The 17,759-nt window shown below is 43.5% G+C and overlaps 1 protein-coding gene across 1 annotated transcript in view; it reads left to right on the top strand.

Moving 5' to 3' along the window:
• The first annotated feature begins 15,580 nt into the window (after positions 1 to 15,580).
• The window catches only part of LOC111262490 (uncharacterized), a 12,717-nt gene continuing 10,538 nt past the window's right edge, over positions 15,581 to 17,759 (top strand). Inside the window, exon 1 of the mRNA XM_086969222.1 lies at positions 15,581 to 16,293. The gene's annotated coding sequence lies outside the window, so the exon portion shown is untranslated. The remainder of the gene's footprint in view (positions 16,294 to 17,759) is intronic.

The raw sequence follows: 17,759 nt of genomic DNA, 5'->3' as shown, positions 1-17,759 counted from the left end.
GAGGCGGTAAGCGAATAATTCGAGAAAGAAATATTGTTAAAAGGGGACTGAAAGCAATCACTACATGATGCCTTAGAACTTCCCGCAGTTTTCTTTTGCACGTCGTCTCGGCCAGCGGCGCAGCTTGCCATGCACTTATGATGAGCTCACGCGCGTAACGGAGTCAGGGGCCTATTCTCTAAAGACGGACGAAGAACGTTGAGATTTGTCTGAGTGGTAAAGGAGCCTCAAAAACCTTAGTGCCGGTTTTGAACATCCCATCGTACAATAAAGAAGAGAAGATCTGGGTCTTAAGAACGTGGAAATATTTTATCATTTAGTCCACTTCCCAAACAACTTAATCGCCGACCATGGAGCGACTACCAATCGACTAACCAGTACGATTGAGGCATTTCATCTCTGATTTAGTTTCCTTTCCGTGGCGCAACAGGTTCAATTCCGGCCGATTTCTGAATTCCACGTTTTCGTTGATCCGATTGCTGTCGGTTTCTCTTTTCTTCTTTTTGATGAGCGGATTCTTGTAGCTATTAGAATGCCATCTGTGTGGTTTTGCTGGAAGGTTGAAATGGTTTCACAGGGGGGTATCCGCTTTGGTACGACAGGGTATTAATGTACTTGGGGATCTGATCAGTGGCTATTTCGATGAAGTTAAGTTTTGTTTAGCTTCTGTAAATGTAGCCAGTACAAGGTTAGTTCGTTTATTCCATTGCATATACAACAATGTGTTTAGGTAATAGGACTCACGCACAATCATCTGCAACATGTGGCATCTCCTGACTTTTAAATCAAATGATTGATAGCCGGTATTTCTCATAATTGAATTCGTGACATGTTTTTTTTTTGGGCCATTAATGCTGCCACAATTCAACAGGCAATAAAATGGATGCTGGAACCAGGACATTTAAAACCTGCCAAAATTCTGTTCCGCCGTATCATGGCCCGGTAATAACAGGCAATGAAAATTCGCCTGTTATATAAAATAGTCTAGGGTCATATGGTGTGTGTCTACAAATAATTTCAAATGCAAATCAATGTAACTGACGCATAACAATTGTAAGTGTGAGCCTAAAATTGGAAAAATACGAGCTGTTGGTAATTTTTTTCGAGCTGTGAACGATTAGGCCGCCACACTTGTTTCACTCAATAATACTAACATTTTTCGGTCCACATTTGTTTACTCATATGCTCCCTTTAGCACGTCGGAATCTATAAGGCGCTTACAAAGATCGTTAAGGCATTGTTCCAGGCAGCTGATCTCGCTCGACGTTGAGGCGAGTATGTCTAGATCCGGTCTTGAACCTGCCGAATTCAAGGATCACGTGTCCTTAAGTTTAGTAGGCAAGCACGTTGCTACTGTACTGTAACGAAGGCCGTCCGTCCGTTTCAGCCAACCGCAATACATACTCTCACAATACACAAAACAAATCTAAGGAACATGGGTCTAATTGAACGTCAAAGCCTATGTTCATACAAACAGTAACCATATATAGTCAGACAACTTTTGATACCGCATTGTACAGTTCCCAGAGCCAGGCGATTCCCGCCAGCTTAGCCTTCATTGCAGTTCCACGACTTTTTGAATTGATCCCCTCACTCACGCTGTGGCCTGCGCTACAAGCTCCCATGCGTCCCCCCATGTCCTTGGGAAATCTATCTGGCTGAGAACGACGGGAAAAATTCAGCATCAGTGGCATGTCGCAGCCGGGTTCATGTTCAGGCAAATGCTGGCTGATTAACCATAGGCATGCTAAACATCGAACACAGCATGCAGAGATTTCTATGCACTCCCACCAGGTTTGATAGCGCCCCATCATAGGGGTGTTTTCGCCACATACAGGCAAAAACCTACATGGCTAGTTGGATTGAGTATCTCGTGGTATACATGCCACACATGAGGGACGGCACTATTTGCTCGACAAAGTTGACCAGCAAGAGTGCGCTTCATATTAAATACTAGAGTAATGTTGAGCACCTCACCCTAGCAACTTCTGCAACTATGGAGTATTCGCTGCAGATTGTATCGTCGTTCCGGCTAACCCATGTCATCCTAGATTCATTTAGTAGTGCGATAAGGGTGTGGCCCTACTAACGCGGGCAGGACCACTCTCCGACCAGAATCCTGGTCAGATCTTAGGTTTTGCTAGTTCGCTCTTTTGGTTGTCCTGCTTTCGGTACCTACGTACACACAATTGTACAGTGATTCACATGTGCGGCGGCTTACGAATCATGTATATATTTAATAAGTGCCTATGTACGTATAACACATCATAAACTGTGTTTCGATATATACTTTCTGGACTTTACTCGAGTTCAGAAATCTGTACCAGCCATTATTCTGGAGCTCCACCGGCGAGTCTGTTTTCCTAAAGGATCTTCTCGTACATTGGCTTTTTGCTACAGCCAGTGGCCTGCTCTAATACCGACACACAAACTCTACATCTTCCCCACGTTTATACTTGAAATTGCTGCACTGAGCATCGATCGAATGGTGTATATGTAAATATATAGAAACAGTCGCTAGCATCTCATAGTGAAGCATCTACACAGGCTCAAGTACTGGGCATCAACCGCTAGAACAACCATAGCACGGTTCGTCAACTTCGTATAATTTGCAAACAGATTTCAGCCACATGAATCTCTGTCTGTTTGCTAACTACGGCAAATTCATGTAGGCCCACTAATCTAGCATACGATTATAACACACTGAATACGCGACATATGTGTACGTAATGCTGGCGTGCGCCAAACGTATATAAAAAGCCGGAGAAACACTGGAGGTCACTGCCTCGATGCGCCGGCTCGTCGCCGACAGTGAGTGTACGACCAGCATTAGAAATCGGAAAGACTTGACGGACCATATGGTCAGAAGGGCATAACATATGCAGTGCTTCACTGCGTTAGCTCTCTACTACTATAAGGAGTCGGGGCACAGGGGGTTCCAACACAACCCATAGGAGTGACGAACAGACATATGCATCCCAGCGGTATGCAACGCTTGAGTTCTGTGAATTGTTTCCGGTGATTTCAAACCCAATTTAGATCGGGTGCTTGTTTGTACAGCCTTTGTGGCTAATTAATCGTTAAGATCGGTATTGGTTATAGAAAGCTGGCTGTTGCAGAAATGGAGAAGCCCAAAAGCCCACCCCCTAACTTGAAATTTTGGGTTTTTTTTTTGAAAACCCTCGTGGGAATCTTCAAGTCTGGTCCGGACTATATCTGGTCATACAAGGATAAATTGAGAGACTACTTAGTGCAGATATAAAATGAAATACGGCTAGGTATTTTGACGTGCACAATTCGCTATACATAAGCAGCAGTCTAGCAACAATGCGTTTCGAACGAGCTCAGTGAGTATTCTTTTAATCTGCCCTAATTTTATAACCTGCCGCCTTGCACAGTATTATCTGTGCGAGAGTCTGGCTTGCAGAAACTCGACTCTCCGATCTTACATCCCATATTCGAAGTAAAGATGATATCCATGGTACTCTTATAAGAGTATATATATATATATATATAATAAGTAACTTTTTCATCCACACTAATTGTATAGGGTTTGTTGGTACGTGACACTAATTGTAGGATTTATAGGGGGAAAAAAAGTTCGTTCTTTTTTAGAATTATCCCTAATGCCATTGTAGTTTTACTACAAAGCTCGGATTTTCACAGTTGTTTTGTATCTACATCGCTACATAACGGCAATAATTTAGGTGTGTGTGTGTTCGTAAAAAAATAGTCAAAATCATACTCTGAATGTTTACAGTTGAAGCATTGATTTCTACTGGCTAATATATGTGTACAACATGTAGACATGAAACCTAGGTAGAAATACACATGGACCGATTTCTTCGACCGTTCGTTGCCAATGCCTGCTATCAAAGGAAGTTCGGTGCACGACTAAATGTTGGCGGCGATCAGACTCGTTCCCATCAGTCCAACCCGATACAAGTGCGCATACACAGTCCAGATCTGTACGGATATCTATAGGCGTACCAATTTCCGAAGCGTTCAGAGAATTAACTGCCTCTCTTTCGTTTACGCACTGGTTTAAGCAATATAATAACACACTCGATACGAGCTTGTCTGCATTTTTTGACGGAAAGTAAAAATGATGAATGCTCGCGTATTATCGTATCGGGTTTGTTACCTGAATTACCTCATTTAATATCATATGTAGCAAGCCCATGACCGAGAATTGTCGTACGTTCGTTCCAAGTCCGTATGTGGCAAAGGGCGCTTGACGGATGTTAGTTGTAGAGGAGGATGGGGCTTTACGTGTTAAAGGATTGCTTAACACTACCGCTGACAACAAGTGCTGATGGGGCTATGGGGACTACTGATGATTTCCTCCGAAGAACTAAGGTATGCAACAAAATTTCGGAGTACAATTGTCTTCTTGCTAAATTAGAACGGCTTTAGTTACAGCTAGGGAAGTCTTGATAATGATTTGCTGATAAAGATATGATCCATCTTCACAGGTCGACATGTATTTCAGCTCTGCGGTATGAAGTTGACTTTTGAATGGACAAAGTTGATTGATATAGCTATGAATTTTCCCTTTGTTGAAAAGTGAAAAGGATCAGTGACAACGTGCGCCCGACTGTCCAATGTCAACATCATCGTACCGAAGCCTGTCGCGTCTATGCACAGCTTCGGTAGACTCCAATCTACGACATAGCGTATATGTCGACGAGGTTGTTCTGCCTGAACCAACGCGTTATGTCAATAAAGTGGTCAAAATATTCTTTCTCTCTATATATTTTCTCTAATATATATTCTCACATCTACCATGTTGTTGACAGCAACGACCTCTGGTAGAATGAACGTGAAGCGCGCGCTATTGAATTACTATTACTTTAGTATGCTGAGGGCTCGGTCACTTTAGCATTTCCATCAGATCAGTATCAATGGCATTCGGTGATGTATACGCCAGAGGTGCAGTGGTCTCTTTGGCCTCGCCGCTCCCTGGCTATATAGCCCCCACTATAGTTATGGAATATAACTTAATGTAATTGCTCAACTCGCATCACAATTGTAGTCTTGGGATACGACAAAAAGTAAACTGGTTGTTCTCTTTTTTTTCAATGGTTTGATGAAATGGAAAGAAAAAAAAGTACTCAGTTGTCCTACGTAGAGCCACTGTTCGACGTTTCGTGAAAACTAAAAATTCAACAGTGCGATCTCACAAACGTTTCAAAAATATAATTAGATTAAACTTTAAAATGTACGTTTCCGTCTTAGAAAAACAAAACAAAAAGACTCATATATCAATTACCAAAACATCTCGTTAACACGATCAGGATTCATAGCGAGCGCCTGTCACAGTTTTGCCGAACCGTCGACAGTCGATTATGCGTCATGTGTCGCCATTAAACAGTAGTTGAAAGGTTACGAATTGTCCAATCCAGCCTAATATGCTAGCAATCAAAGTATAAACACATCTGGCCAGTGCCTTCACGTTGTGCAGGCCGAATCGTCCCTTTAGCGCTTTCAACACTGCTATATGTAATCAACGTTGATTTCGCGCGCACCCCGTCTTCGAATCGCCAGCAGAACGACCTCATGATGATCGTCGCCTGAGCGGCAGTCGGTGTAAGCAGCCGTTAATCGGACAATCTTGTCACAGCGTATTTCCAAGTATCGATGGAAAAAAAATCATGTGAACCGGATACTATCAGAACTCGCTCCGAACCTATTCATGGTGTATGTGTGCAGTTTAGATATAGTGCGTGTTTTATCAAAACAGTGGTACGTTGTTTATTTCTGCCGCTCTAGCTTCTTATAACTGGTAGAGCATCATTGTTGGTTGGGCCATGCGATGGGGGTTACTGACGCGCCGCCAAAACAGGTTTAGCTGTATCCCGGCCCAGTTTGGTAAATGCGCTGTAACTGAACTTATACTACTGGAAGAACTGGTGCAGCTTTTCCAGGCTTTAGAACTACTATTTCCAAACAATGATCGAGCGGACACATCTGGCATATCGATACGTGGAAGGGAGTATTACAGGCCAGACAAATTTGGTCGGGTTGTTTGTTTCAGCGAACATCTAGCCCATACACCAGGTTACGCCATACGCTAGAAAAAAAGCCAATTTTTTTCAAAGCGAAGCGGTAAACTTATCATGATGGAAACCAATGCGTACTTGTCATGATTTGAGCGAAGATCAGCTACCACACAGTGTCTTCATGCAGGACAAACCTAACCAAAATAGACTTTTTTTTTCCCGAATCATCAGCGTACATTATCGCCAATCTTCACGCATCTTCTAGAAATTCTGAGGAAGGTCACTATGGGGCTAGCCTAAAGTTGCGTAACGGACTTTAGATTTAAAGGACTAGGAGCGTAATCGAAATAACTTAAAAAACCATTCTTAACATACTTGATTTTTTCTTTATTTTTATATATGAAAATCAGCGGCCTTTTAAAAAGCCCAGTTTGAGTTCATTTGGTGCTTTTGACCTGCTACTAGCCCAGAATTTAACTAAACTGGTACATTTTTTGTTATGTAGCATACTTGAACGACACTGACAGGGTTTCGAAGACCAATGTCGCTTACCATCAAAAAGTTATATGTGAATTAAAGGAAGAATATTTTCAACACTGAGTGGTCTAGATATTCAGTATCCAGATGGTGATGCTGTAATTGTGACGAATAGTGGGCCAATTGAACAAACGTGAGCATCAGAAATTTCGCTGAAATATCTCGCTTCTGTTAGATATTGCCTTAAAAACAACTCGGAAGAAAAATGTCCAGGTTTAACTACCCCATTCTATATATATATATATATAACGGTTCCAACATTCAGCGGGTCTGTGCTGTCGTAATTGCGGTAGTTCATCTCCGGCCACCAATAAAAAGAAAGAACTGCTACCTCTATTTCTTTGCTACATGCACGCGGAGTAATTCCACCGCGCCTCGACAAATTTGAGAAGGTTCACGAAAATTGAAAAAGTTTAGGATTTTGCGTGGAGCCTGGACAGCTAGACAAGAATAAATCCACGGTTAGTGTTTTCGTTATCCAGTATCGGGATGTCACTGACCGGTGTAGCTGACTTTCATTAGGTCACTACATATTTTTTTACTCGGGTAGTGTTTTTAATTTTCGACCAAGTTTCAAAAAACGTCCCATTTCTATCTTGTCCCTATACCGGAATTTGTCACCATAAATGTTAAGTTGGTCTAGATGTCCGATCCGGTCTTCTTTTTTCGTCGCCGTTTCTGGCCGTGGTCGTGTAACGGGCGCCCCTTATCAATCGTTACCAAGGTCTCGTTTTCCCTTTCGAAACGATTCCGTTAAACTGGTGGCAACTTTAGTACGCGACAACGATACAACGCAACAATACGCTTGCCTCTATCTGCTGAGGCAGTAGCTGGGGCCTAAAAGAAAGACGGCAGCAGAAACGCAAAGGAGACAGCTACCTGCACAGACGTCTCCAGTAGAAGAGGACCGGTCATAAAGAGCCCTTCAGTCAGGTTCAGCTAGGAGGCGCTGTCCTTAATGTTGGAAGCGTCTTGAAACCCTTCCCCTGCGTCGGCTTGACTGGCGTCATGCTCTACGACTAATGCAGTATAAAATCGCTATATACAGCAATAGACGGCCTGAGAGCAACCGATTCTTGGCCTCATTCGGCCATTCGGGTACTTGTTTTACCGTACCGATCAGCTTAACGATCATGTCATACTATTTTCAAATCGGCTACTTAGCTCGTGTCTTATAGACGTAATATTTTAAATCTTCTGTTGTTGCGTTCTATTTCATTATGTGTGTTAGGGCCCGCTGGTGTCAACGCATACGAGCATACGCAACCAGCCGTAATAACAAACGGACTGTCTCAAAACAAGAACTCAATGACCCTGTTCGTATCATTTCCACTAACCCTGAAATTCGAGTGTCGATTTAGGTGCCCAAGCTATACGCCAGTGAATATCTCAATGACAAATATTAATTAAATTAAAGCGCTGAGAAATGATGAAGTTTTTAGACGAGGGACCGCTTGCGTTCGGCGAATAGAAAAGCTATTTCGTTGACGTACATCGTTTCGCAGCGTCTGGGTAAAAAGCACTGTGGTAAAATACGTCCTCGCAGCGCCTATAAGTAGATGTCTGCAGAACTCAGCCGTCATACATATCTGAAGTACGGTACAATAAATAAATATAGGCAACAATTGCTCTGAGGAAAGTATGACCCAAGCCAGTCGATACATATGCGCCTAGGAAGCTTTTCTTTAATGTGTACAAAAGTACAGAATATTTATATATAACCCACAAACGTCATGGAACTAAACTAATGTTATGTCATGTGTGGTGCGTGTTGCTACAGGATCGCGTAACGACTAGAAGCAAAACAGCAGCTGGTCGTTGGTAGACAAAGCTTAGATCTGAGTCACAGGATGAAACCATACTACCATGTTGAAAATCACTATTTGCGACTAGATGACCCGTTCGAGGCGATTACAGTTGGACAGCGTCAGCTTGAATAGCTTACAGATGCGGCAGCCATTAGGCAATGTTCAGGAAGCTGATCCAGAAGTTGATGCCGAACTCCTTCATCATAATACTGAGCTCACACTCGGCCCAGCTAATCGCTCAGATCGAAACCGTTTCCATCTCTCAACGAAGTACGATTTGTTCGCTCGTCCAAGACGCGACCCGATCACAGGGCGACAGCCACATAAGCCGAGATTGAGTAGGACGAGATTGTACAATCATACTACAAGTAGAAGTCGAACGGACGCGGAACGCGATTTTGAACGAACGACAGATAAACGTTAAGCCTCTGCATTTTGCGCCGCTATATAACACGCGTTGCAGTCAGGTACTGCTGCTGTACTTGAGGGCCTTCTCCCCGGGAGCATTGTTGATGATTTGTCGAGATAGGGGCACTTCTCCGAAATACATTTCTGACTGAGTGAGTAAAAGCGAATTCACTTGAGGGCTAGTCTTATGTTTTCTTCCGTTTTGCAGAGATGGTCGACGCAAGTCACAGGTGAGCTTGATTCACACTTAAAGAGCTACTTTGCGCTCCATCTACAACACAGAAAGAAGGAGACGTAGAGGATTGCGTCGAAGGCTTATTTTTTCATCATTTTCTTTATAGCAATTGCGCAGAACAGGGTTTTTACTCGCTGAGAGCGTACTGCCAAGCCTGTCTGGTCTGGTGCCACGTAACAAAGTTTGGCAACGTACCTATCTTTGAGTAATGTGAACGGCCTGGGGACAACGAGTTGTGTTTTGACTTTGAAGCACGATTATAGGCACACAGCTTTGGCCTTTTATAGCCTTACAAATAGCCGAAGGGCGATTGAAATAATCGCTTGTGCCCCCATATTTCCAGAAGCTGAACGAGGGGGCAGTTAGAACACACCAAAAAACAAATTCTATGTAAAATTCAACAAGTCATTATGTGCTGGAAAATAATTCGAGTTCAGTTGAATGCCAGGCAGCTACTAATTAAAGCTAAAAGGACCTTTACTATATACTTACGCCATGGGACAAACGACGGTGAATTCATGTCCTATGAGTAGGGTACAAGGTAGACTAGATATGGGCCTATGGTTCAAGTACGATTAGCTTAGGCTTGGGTAAACTTTTTAAAATCTAAGGCTGAAGTCCGTATACGGCCGACGAGCAACTGCTTAGATCGTCTAGGCTTCAAAAGTGCCACGAAAATTGCGGCTAATTTTGACTTTTTTTTTTTAAAACACTTTCCAGCTTATAACAGAGGGGCCTCGCACTGATCCTGATCTGCGCGATGTATAAATCAGAAAACTTAATTTTCAATGCCATACGTCCGATAGCAAACAATCAAAAGCTGAGTTTAATGCAACCCTATCTTAACCAGATCATGAGTTCTGCAGTACAATACTGTAGCATGCAACAGCACTAGAACTAATTTTACCCAGACTATTTGCTGATTGAAGGCGACTGTACTTTAAAACCTCTGTATTTGAATTCAATAGAGCTGTAAGTAAGTTTGTATTTAATATCTACAGCAAGAAATTGTGGTCAGGTAAACGTTAGCTAATTAGAAATCTTTGACAGGAAGTACATTAACTGGCAGGGGAGCGGTTGCAGCGCATCCGGTACTTAACATACTATTATACCTGTTCAACAAGAATATCGCGAAAAGACGATGTGCATGTCTTCGAGAAGATACAGGCTGCGGTCTACAAAGGACGCGGCTACAAAGGATTTTTCTTTTTTACTCCATTAAATAATGTCCTTTTCTAGAGATTCGGCAAATCTGATTAATTTTCAGGAAAAAAAGTCACCAGGATTTTCTAAGGACACTTGCGCAGGATTGACACAAACGTGCAAAAATCAAAAGTAGCACTTCGTGCTCTTTAATAGCGCCACTAAGGCGTGTAAAATCTGCGTACCACCAAGAAACAAGTCAGCAAAAACAGTCTTGTAAAAAACGTCTAATTCTAGCTTAAATTAAAATTACAGGTATGTTGCAGCTAAAATTAAGATTAGGCATCAAACGATCTTATAGCAGAAATGCGAACCATTTATCTCATAAAATTCTGACAATGACGATTGTCAAAGGTAACGTTTCTCATACAAATAGATTGCAACACTGTGATACGTATCAATGGTCGAAGTTCACTGCGATACGTTATTCTGAACCCCTTTACGTTCAATGGCGGCTGATTTTCATTAGTCGGTTCTATATCGTTCGACTGAAAAAAAGTACCAACTATTTTACTAACATTGAAACAGTCTATAACCCACGTATGAGGGCCATTCATCATTTGTGTTCATTGTCCTTCAATGCTGGGACAACAAAACAAGTCAATGAATTTCTTCATTGACATAACTTGTATAATTAGGTGTAACAAATGGGCATATTGCTGCCAAATGGTTGATCGTTTACGTCATATATTCCGATCTACTATATGCTCGTCCCTTATAGGCAGGAGACCTGAACAAGCTTGCACACAAATGTTTTGCTGAAATTTTACAACTGCAATTGGTGTAAGTCCTCAATCATTCGTAGAGAAGACCAATAAGCGTCTATCGTACCGTCGTGTCTAGGCGCCACAGCCCTGTCCACTAGCATCCATTGGCCCACTAACAATTTCTTTAACGCATTAACAACTATCTAAGTTAGCCATACATTTACCGCCGACGACATCCAGCTGGCAAAAGGCTACGGTGATAAGCAGAAAAGCGCGGTCCGATCATCGACGGATTTCAAGCGCAGTCTTCCTTGTAGATCAGTAAGTTCGCCTATGATCCAAATGTAATAAGACGTTAGACTGCTCAGATTTTGCTGTAGATGCATAGTCATTAACTATGTGAACCAAGCTATTACGGCACCAACTAACCCTCTGGTCGCTCAATACGTTCTGCGTCTTCTAGCTAGCCAGTCTGCTGTAGTCTAACGACATTATTTTTCTTCGCTATCACCACTCGCTTTATCCATATTCCTGATCGTCATCGTCTATGTGGAGGAAAACCCCGAACCGCCTTCGATCTAAGAACATCTCTCCGTTAGCCTACTGATGACCCTGCCGTAAGTGATAATATGAAGTAGCATAAGAGGTGTTGTTGGCTAAATCGAAGGATGCACCCCCCTAAAGAATCGAGGCATCTGTGTGGGTCTACTTAGCAATAACCCCCGTATATATGTCCTTATATGCGCGCGGTCGTTCGCCCATATTTGCGCCTGGGCTTGAAGCATCCATCTACGGGTATCGATTTGGCCCGGTCGTGCGGAACAGGATGCCGACGGCACGCCGATGCAATCACAGCAGACGCAAACATGGGCGGTTTTTCATTGCCGACGACAACAGTCAGTGTTTCTTTCTTCGACGGGTAAAAAGGCGCGGCTGTTTAAACGAAAAAATGAATCCGAAAGTAAACGAAAGGGCGAAAGCGCTCTTCTGCGAACTATTTTCACGCGAAGCGTCGTGACGGATACGAACTGTTTTCACGAGACTTAAATCCCGGCAATTTAAATGGTGCCGACTGCCCCGTCTGCTCCTGCGGCTAAAACGCGACCACTGAGGGACACGGTACCATCGGTAACATCAACAACAGCGTCACATAAGCAGGGACGCGTAGGCAGAACGCTACTTGTCTTTTACACACAGACACAGAGAGTTCGCGCACATTTGCTGCTTGTTGCTGCCATTACCAGTATACCTCATATGGTCTTACGGTATGGAATTACTCAAGTAAGTCACGTTTAGGTAAACCTTTCAAAAGCACAAAGACAAAAAATATAGTAGTGGACGTTTAAAATATGAGGGATCGCTCAATAGCGCTCACCTCATAGTCAGAGACAGATAACGTCCGGTAGCCCGCCCGTTAAGAAACTAAAACAAGACGTATGTAGAACAAGACAGAAGTATAGAATTAAGCAAAGATCAACAGCATGTCGTGTCATGTAACTGCATTCATCGTTACAATGGCTAATAGCAAACATAACTTAGATCGATTCTACTCGTAGTTACTGTTCGGGTCGGAACTGACGTCATTGTCCAAGACATCACTGCGTGAACGCAGCTTTACATGGAACGCGGTAGAGTGACTATTTACATTCGTAGCTTGATCTGTCTGATGGTGTTGCAATCGCGCAGTCAATCTACGAATAGGCCTGCGCGTGTGCGTGCGTCTGCCCTGTCTCTAATTAGAAAAATAGAAATCTTTGATACTCCGACAAATACTACCGCCTGCAGGCCGGTAGACAAGGTCGATTAGAGCAAGGCCAGGACCATCAATCGAGGATCAAAAGTACGGACGACAAAAAAAGTTTTCGATGAGAACCGCTAGTGCATCAAGAAAAGATGACAATAACGTTCGATATACAATAAGGAATCGGATCAGATCGGAGATGATGAACAGAGAATAAGATTCATCGAGAAGTCGAGCAAAAGAAAGAAGACCGACTAGAAGACCCAGTAATAGTCTGCTTGTCGTGTGTTCGTAGGATCTGGCCATCGAGGGGTAGCTTCGTTGATTGGTGAGCAACACCGGATGCAGCGTATAATGTGGTGCGTAAAGCCCAGCACCAAAGCGCGCTTCAGTCGACTACGGTCTTCGGATCCGTCTGGTGCGGCTGGTCCCGTCCGCTGATGGGATAGGTACCCCTGTAATTGGCCGTTACCGAGAATCAGCGATGCTGGTGTTGACTGCTGCTGTGACGCCAACTCGCTCGCCTGTGACTCAGCTGTAAATCCGTTCAATTGCTTAGAAACGGCGATCTTCTACTCTTCACCAAAGGAAAGGTCGATCAGAGCTACCTAACTCACCATCAGAAATACCTAACTGCCTACAGCCAAGTAGTTATTGCCTATTCTGTATCTACGCACATATCTCTAAGCCCACGACCTCTATACCCATATGCGTGTCAGTCTATTGGGGCTCTATTGCTGGTTGCGGATCGTCTTGTCATCTACCGCCGAATAACGACAAGAGCATCAGCATCGACAGCGGCTCCGGTGGCAAGGGCATTAATGCGAAAAATAGGCTACCGCTGCTGCTGTCCCTTGCTGACCTTTATTGAGGTTTTTCTCGAGCACGGCTCGATGGCGGCCAAATCCGAATGAGCAGGAATCGGCAAAAAGCCCTGGCGGCTAACGGCGGCCAGACAAACGGAAAAAGTGTTACTACTACACACTGTAGGGATCTGCACACCTACCTGTCCGTCTATTATCGTCTACGTGCCACCAGGTATTTCGTATCGGAGGTTACAAGAATTCACAGGAGACGTAGTCTTGTGAAAACAACGACAAGGATCACAACAAATGCTATGAATACGACTACAACCATAGTGTGGTAGTCATGCAGCCGATGAAATGATAATGCCGATAGAGACAACCAAGGTTTTGCCGCTACTGCCGATGATGATTACCATCGTGTATAGAGACAATGGAAGAATCGTGAAGAGGCTATTCTTTGCTTTTTTTTGCAGTGGTTTCATCTCATTAGCATTTCGCGACTACCACTCATTGTTGCCTGTCGAAGGCGCTGGTGCCTACGTCATCGCCGCTGACGACGACACACGCAGGCTAAATGTATACGTCTATGAATATATTTTTGATAAGCGGTCAAGGCACAGTCACCTAAATTATGCGAGATACAGTTATAGCTCGTACGGCAGCAGTAACAGCGACAAACACGATTATGACAGTAACCACAACCAAAACGACTGGCCGTGTTCTACGTCATGACTACGTAAAATCCGTCGCAAGAACAAATGCCTATAGATACCTGTAGATATGCCCGGACCGAATCAAGACAGTCGAAAGACCAAATACGACCAACGAAATAATTAGAATAGCTACTGCTGTTGCGGTGGCAGCTGGATAACAGATGAAAAGCAATTTCAGTTTGTTAGCTACTGCTTCGTCATTGTCGTCTACAGCTTGCGGTAGTCCAGCCGCCTACCCCCACCCACATAAACTTTTCGCGCCTATCGAGCCGAGACTGATCCTGATAATTAAATAAAATAAATGTTTAGAGTTTTGTATACGACTCCCGTTAGGCCTTGCTTTAAACAATCGCGATAATCGGAAGATGCAATCAAGTGTGAAGATAGCTACTGTCAGCATCGCTGCGTCTAGGAGGGTGTTCTTTTAAACGGTTGTGGGTGGACGTCACCCAATTTTATATATCCACGACGCTGTTCTACTTTTAACAGCAACGGCAAGATGTTCTAGACCAGCAGTGACACCGAATGTACTACAAGCGTATAATACGTTAAGCCGCCTGCAGTTGATGTTTGAGCGGTCTTTTGCCGTAGGTGTTCGTTTTCAATCACTGCCGTTGCGTGCGGTGTTCGCAGCAACGATTACCAAACCCGCTGTCCTATCTGTTATCGTTTAGCTGTTTTATCGTTGATAATGTACGCTTTTAACAGGGATAAGCAGACAGGCAAATAGGTCATTTTGCCCTATGTCTACGTGTTCGTTTACGGGGCCTTTTAATTTCCAGACCTTTTCTTTTGCAAAGCTGTTACTTCTGTTGTCGGCCTGACCAGGCAGGCATAAAAACAACAAAGTGGTTTCCTCTTTTCCATCAAGGTTTCCGTTTTAACTCTGGTTAGACTGAGCTTTACCCAGCTCAGTCTACTTAGTTCAATTCTATATCCTTTGTTGTCCTCTCCAAGGCTTGGGCTGTAAAGCGCAGGCCCACGCACTTCACTCGTCTATACGGTGGCCAACTTCGATTTGTTGGGTTGTATCGTTTCCTTCAGCCCCAAACAGATTTTATCGCATAACAATACAATCACAGTTCAGCACAAGCAATAACAACAGGACCTACGTAACTAACCACCGTACAATAGTGACGGTAGCACAATAATGTCAGCATCACAACAATAAATCGTGATTATAGACGCTGCTACCGAGGCGACGGCATTAGCTCTCATCGTCATTGTCGCTTTATGCCGAGAGAGTATTCCTTTAATGCATTCTTGTTGATCCTGCTCGTAGGCCCTTTGAAATGCCAGTGGCGCGGCATCGGTCCCGCCGCCGCCGCCGCCGCCTCCTCCTCCTCCCCCTCCTCCTCCTCCTCCTCCTCCTCCTCCTCCTCTACTACTGTTTACTACTTTTGATACGGGCATTTTTCACGTTCTCACACTTTCCCCAATTCGCACACCGTCGCAAGTGGTCGCGGCGGTGCCAACAATAACCTACAGCGCCATGAATTGCTTGTTGGTATTATTAAGTAAATTTAGAATGAACTGCTGCCACTGTGACGGTTCGCTGGGCCATGACAGGCATAGTCAGCGAGGTCACTACCTACAACAGTTATATTGTGGTAACGGCAATGTCTACAGCAGAAATTGAAGCCGCACCACTAGTGAGAACGTTATTTGCTCTTGCTGCCGTTGTGCGCGGCGCAGTACCAATGATGCAGCCGACGTCGATAGCAGCGACAGCGATATAAACAATAACAATATCGAAGACAAGAATGGCATCGACAGCACAAACAATACAAGTACCAAAGCAGACGGCAGAATAATGAAGCGACACCCGACATGGATATGGGGCAGAACGCGAAGAAGGCCGAGATAGAGAAATTTTGTCCGAATTTCAACTTGTCAGGAGTCCTGACTGTATCGGTGATTCTAATGATAGCGGCTGTGCGAGCAACAGTTTAAAAAACCCCTGAGAGTTGGGTATGGCCCTCTACGGAGCCGATTATTTAAGTGGTGATGGTGGTAATCTAGAACGAGCGTGAGGTGGCAAACGAAGAAATTGAATATAGTTTAGCGTATTGTCTTTTATTTGATCATACCTGCCGTGTACTATAGATGGTAATGGCGACACTTGAACCAGTGGTAAGATATAGTACTACACAATATTACACATACGTGCATTGTAGTATAACGTTAAAGTACAATGATATTGATTGTTTTGAGGATTATTTGACATAGTAGTAATGTGTATATACGGACTGTCATTCAAAATTTCTGATAATAATAATAAAAATAACCCGCTAAAATAAAGACGTAGTGTGCGCCTCTTAAAAATTAGCAGGTAATTCGCTATTTTAAGAAAACAGTATAATGGTATGATAAGAGTGCATTCGACTAAAATAATATCATATAGTTATCAATACATAGTGAGAATATGCGGAGCGATCGGAAATCTGTCGCCGAAGATTTAAGGGTCCACTACGGCAAACCCCGCTGTGATTACTCGATAACGCATGAAAGACATCGGCGTCGATTAATTATCATTACCGTTAACACTCCTCAGATTGGAAGAATGGTTTCTAGAAGCTAAGTGTACGTTAACTGTACACATCAGAAAATTAGAATAGCTAATAGAACTTGCTGGTTAAGCTCGTCACCTTACCCAATCTATTGGTCCATCTATGGGACGACGCCATAAGTTCTACCAAGAAGAAATTCAGTATCACTGTTCTGCTGATTAAGTTCTTTGCTTGCGAAAAATCTACTGCAAAATAGCCTAGACGTGTATTTCTTCGCCTAACGATCATGCTCGTGTCTTTATTTACTGAAGATTCACGTTTTTCTGTACTGCATACATATACATTTCCGAAGTCAAGCACAAGTGCTCACACCCCAGTTTGGGGTCGCTGACACAAGACCACACGTCGAACGCCCAATACGCGCACTTCCCAGGTGCAACAGGACGCAGTCACTTGTAGATCGATGGTACGTTTAAACAGACGCCTGTAATCATTATCGTTGTAGAGACGAGATCGGCTTCCGTTTGTTCGCAGACCATTGCTTAGCTGTTCTCTCGGAGTTGTCGTGTGAGTTGTCGCATACGACCCCTACCAAGCAGAATTATGTCAATTTATGGTTATTGCGTGGAAATATCTCTATATTGAGATGCAACAGTAGAGGACAACGACCTGTTTACACGTTCGTAATCAATTGCGCAAAGAAGACCCGCGAGATAATGGCCGATGGCAAAAACAGTTCAATGATGGGGGAAGAAGAGAGAGTTTTATGAAACTGTAACTCTGTACGACGAAGGCAAGAGAATTGTCATGGAAATGTCTTGGATGAATTAACTGGCATTAGCTAGTGAAACAGACATTAAGCGAGGCGGCAATCCGATATGGTAGGGGACAGAACGCTCAAAACGCGCTGAAAAGAAGGTGGCACACATTTGATATCTAAGGCTTTAAAGAAATATCTTAGCGGATCTTAAATACTGAACTTAATGGGCGAGATATAGAAGGTATTGTGTCAGTAAAGCTAAGGAAGGCATTTGCCAGATGTGTTATCAGTTACATAGTCCACATATGTCTACTTTTTAACAAAATAGT

Source organism: Varroa jacobsoni, unplaced genomic scaffold, assembly GCF_002532875.2.
Source record: "Varroa jacobsoni isolate VJ856 unplaced genomic scaffold, vjacob_1.0 scaffold_71, whole genome shotgun sequence".
Taxonomy (NCBI): Eukaryota; Metazoa; Arthropoda; class Arachnida; order Mesostigmata; family Varroidae; genus Varroa; species Varroa jacobsoni.
Note: the sequence above shows the minus strand (reverse complement) of the source record. Positions and strands in the feature narration are given on the sequence as shown.